Genomic DNA, 5222 nt, shown 5'->3' with positions numbered 1-5222 from the left:
TGATGGGAAATTCAACAACAAATACAATAACAACTCTAATAGAGCAATATGCAGCGGATAATCAATTTCCCAAACTTGCAAGAATATGTGAGGAGCAATCAAAAAATAATCACAGCAACTAAAATCACCATCACAAATGACACAATAATTTTTAACGTGGAAAAACCTTCTCAATGTGAGAAGTAAACAACCACGGGACCAAGCCAGTAATAAAGCTCCACTATGATCAAAATATGGGTACAAGAGAGTTTCTAATATGGCACAAATTCGTGCTCAGTAACCAGCCAAAAACTGCAAGGTAACCAGCACAACAATCAGCCAACACAATGAGAAAACAAACATGAAATTGAGAACAAAGTTCAGCAAAAAAAAACCAGAAAAACTACTGCTGTCCGAGTTCAATTTCTCCCACCTCAGACCTCTGATCGACGATCCAAACGGTCAGAATGAAGTACCACGAGTCACGAACCTGCTGTCCAAATTTCAGCCCGATCCGACGGTGAACGAAGGAGAAATCTCGAATCTAGTGCAGCTGCTCTGTTTTATGCGAAAATAGGGTTTGCTCTTCCTCTCTCACTTTTCTCTTTGCCTCTCTCTCTGAATTCAGCTCTTTCACGCCCACTAATCTGACCTCTCTCCACTTGGATAAGTGAGACACATGGACTTGCACATATTGGGCCTTTCTCCACATAGGAAGGGAGCCCAAAACCCAACACAGTTAAATATGATCAAGGGATAAAAGAATTTATTAAATTTTCCTTTCAAGATGAATTAAAAAATAGCGAAATAACATGCTCTTGTAAACATTGTGATTTTGAAAAAAACCGCAAAGTAGAAGTGAAATTAATGTATGATCACTTTAAGTGCAAATTGTAACACCTTGATTTATAAAAGCGTGAGTATAATTTCTTTTTTAAAACAACTCGATAAAACGATGTATCATAGCACAAAATAAAAACGATTGTACTCTTTACGTTTTGATTGTGCATCTCTTTGTACGAGTCTAAGGTTTGGTTTGGTTAAAATTTATATTCATCTATAAAAAAAACTATTGAGAAGTTTCTACTGTTCTTTGATTGTGTTTATAATATTAAGTGATTCATAAATTATTTCTAAACTAATTTTGAACATTGTTGATAAATTATCTGTCAATTAATTTTATTCATATATGCCTACTTTTTTTTCTCTTCTTCTTCTATATAAGTATTGACCAATTTATATTTGAAACATTTCATTGTTACTTTTGACAAAGATGTACTCATTTATGTATCTTTGCAAACAATAAGGATTAGGAGTGAAAAGTTGGACAAGAAAACTAAACTTGTAGAAAAGGTAATTATCACAAAATATAATAAAGAGTAGAATCAAATAACTTCTATTCTCATTGTTGTATTTGTAGTTAACTTCTATTACCGATTCATATTCTTATCTAATCTTACTCACATCTCTTATAATTGTGTGTCTCTACTTTTATATCCCTTTATAATTTTCTCTCGGTTGTCTCTTATTCGTCTCTTTATCTTGCTGTCACCACTAGATAATTATCATAATCACTCTTTTCACAATGTTTTGTTTGCATTTGTTTAAATTAAGTTATTCCTTAGAAGATGAGTACAAGGAGATGTTTGATATATGCCTTTTTTTTTAAGAAACCAGATCAATACCTTTGTGGCCCGATCAACAGATCATCTTTCTTTTTCTTATTTTATAGTTTACATGTTATCTTCCTTAATAGAGAATCAATACAACTTTCAAATAGAAAAACCAAACTACTAGAAGAATAAATATGCTACAACCTATGAAAATGATTAAAAGGTATTAGTTAACTACCTTCAATTACCTATTTCCTTAGACATTTGATGTTGTTGCTATTATAAGATTGTTGACGTCATTTAAAATGTTAGGCTAGATGCAATTTGTTAGGTCATGCTTCATTGCTTTAGGAATCACTAGGCCATATCACTCCACATGTAAATTTATGTTCTTTTTGTAGCTCTTGAGTGATATAGCATAGTCTGATGACTAATACATACTTTTGACAAATCTAATGATGTGTTTGTATCAATTTTAATGCTTGCTTGTTTTGGGTTTTATTGCTTGATTTTTTTGAGGTGACAATAATTGTTGTTGTTTTAATTTGAAGACTTCTTTGTGTTGTGAGTATTAGTTATTTAGTCTTTCTAAGATTTGAGATATTGTTTATGTATTTGTTTTTCAATGTGGATAAGAATGAAAGTCATAGAAATGGACGAACATAATGATAAGGTGTTGACTATATTGTATATTTTTTGCTTTTGTGTGTGTGTGTGTGTTTTTTTTTTTTTACCTTTTCCAATTTGTATTTACTTCAATGATTTGTATTAAAAAAATTGATAAGTTATTATCTAAGTATGCATGCATCATTTGCTTATTGGTGACGTGTTTAATCATAGTTATATATATATATATATATTGCTGTAATTAAATCATATATCCTCTTATATTCTTCTATTTGAGTTGTCTAATTATGACTCTTCATTATATGCATATTTTTCATTGTTTTTAGTCTTATTTATCTTTAATCAATAGTTAATTTAAGGAGTTATTTGATATATTTTGTTGATTTTAACTCTTTGATTTAATGAAATATTTATGTTATTATTTCCTTGATTAAGTAGGGATTTTTCGGAGTTTTGCGTTGTTACTTTGTTTTAGTGCAGTGCTGAATTTTGGTGAGAAATCAACATGACCTATGTAGCGTATATTAGTCATATCTGGAGTTGTAGATATCCAATTGGAGTCAAACCAAGTGAACATAAAAGCTAAGATCCATAGCTACACCTTTCATGAAGACACCGGAACTAAATTCAGACTCGAAAGAGGAGAAAAATGCAATATACGTCAGACAATAGATTATGTGCGCCTGAAGCGCGCCTGTCGCGCCTGAGGCGCGTTTCCAGCCATTCAGCACTGTTCAGGCACGCCTGAAGCGTGTTTTCTGCGCCTAGGGCGCATTTCCGGACCAGTAACACTGTCCAAGCACGCCTGGAGCACGTTTCCTGCGACTGGGGCGCACGACGCGCATCAGCAACCATAAAAACGCAATTTTTCACTTTTTTAGGGATCTTTTTGACTCTTGGGAAGTTGGGAGGCTTGTGCCCTATCATAGAAACTCAAAAACGCCCGTTTCTAACATCATTGGAGCAGTTTTATCAAGAATCATTCATGAATCCTTCTTGTAATTCTTCTCTAATCTCTATCTCTTTCATCTCTGTCATGAGTAACTAAACCCTATTTGTTAGGGATGAGTGTAACAAGATGAAGCCCTTATTTTTATGATTTGATTTTTAGTTATATGAATGCGTTTATTGAATTATGTTTCTCATCTCTGTGCTTAATGCTTTTTATTGTTTGATCAACATTAAAATGGTCTACGATTTGTATTTTGAAACGGAAGTGGACTTTACGAATGTTTGAGATGAGAAATTCATGAATTTGTAGTCTAGACATAGGTGCAGGTCATGAAACCAATTAAATTAGTTGCAAAGCAATAATTTATAAGAGAATTTCTATACGATAATGCTTAATTCTAATCTTAAATCTACTAAGGAATTAGGGGTTACTTTGGAATTAAAGGTTCTGTCACTAAGACATTAGGGCAAGAATAATAAAGAGAATTCAGTAATAACTCAATAAAGGAATTCACTAAGACACAAAGGTTGGATTCGAAGTGAAACTCATCCCTGACATTTTTCTCAATTTATAAAGGATCAATTTTACTACTATTGTTAATTTTAAATATTATTCCAATCAATTCGAAAACTTTTTGTTCAATTTCAGTAATTAAATATAATTCGATAGTAAAACGCAATCCTTGAGTTCGACACTCGGTACTACCGTTTTATTATTACTTGCAACGATTCAGTACACTTGCTGAAACGCTATCATCTAATATATATACTTATATATTTTTTCAGGCAACACATATTTGGGATCATCAAGAGATAGAAGACGTTCTTTTGAGTCTACTTATCTGTCTAATCATGGAACAACATCATTAGGGACTATTTAGATGATTTATGAACTAAGTTTGATGTTGTTGTTTTGTATATTCAGTCGCTTCACTAATGTTTTAGTTTTTGAATATTTAAATTTAATGTATGACTGTTACATTTGAATATATTATATGAATGAGATTTATTTATAATTTTATATTTGTGTATTTTAGTTATATGGATGAGATTTATGAAGATTTTTTTATTTTAATTAAATTAATAAAAAATGAAGAAGAAAAAAATAAAGCAAAAAGAAAATTGAAAACTTAAAAAAAAGAATAGATGCATTTAAAAGCCCTTTTGGAGGCGATTAGATCTAGGGTAAACGTTTGCGGTATTTGAAACGACAATTTTTTTAACTGTCACAAAATAGTCTTGACGCACGAATCTACGACAATTGAAATTTTTTCACAAATATCAAACTGTGATAGTTACAACCGCCGCATACACCCTTTTTTTTACTACCACAACATTATTTTTCTTTTAGTATTTAGTATCTCTTCTAAGAAGAAGAAAAAAAATTCCACAGTTTACATATTAAAACCTGAATTTGGAAGCATATATATTTTGGAAACATCCTATAATACATTTATATCTCATCCTAAATATATATTATAAATCATAAATTCACCCAATAAAAAATCAAACAGAATTCTCAATTATAAATGCACCAAATCAAACAATCAAACATTTTTTTAAATATAAACAAATGTTATTGAATTTTGAAAAATAAAACTAAAACATTTTTAAATAAAAAAATATTCAAATCAAAATTGTTATACTAAAATTTCACCCACAAACATTTTATCTTTTTCTATAACAAAACAATAAATACCTATTTTAAAATTTAAAAGATTTTTCTTTAAAATTAAAACAACCAGTTGATTATGATTATAGATTCAATTCAAATTACATATTTAATTAATTGAAGAGAAAAATATACAGAAGCAGTTTTGGTGTTTAAATTTTGGAAATAATCTTGCATTCAAGTGATTATTTTACAATTTACGAATATATAAATATGTAATATCATTTTAACAAAAACTCATTTTTTACGATGGTTATAAATTAATAAAAACTCATTTTGTCTATATTTCTATAATTTTTTTTATATGTATGGTGTGAGACATAATTTACGATGATTGTATGAATTATATTTCAATATATAATATACTATATATATATATA

This window comes from Cicer arietinum, chromosome 4 (genome assembly GCF_000331145.2).
Source record: "Cicer arietinum cultivar CDC Frontier isolate Library 1 chromosome 4, Cicar.CDCFrontier_v2.0, whole genome shotgun sequence".
In the NCBI taxonomy this organism is placed as follows: Eukaryota; Viridiplantae; Streptophyta; class Magnoliopsida; order Fabales; family Fabaceae; genus Cicer; species Cicer arietinum.
Note: the sequence above shows the minus strand (reverse complement) of the source record.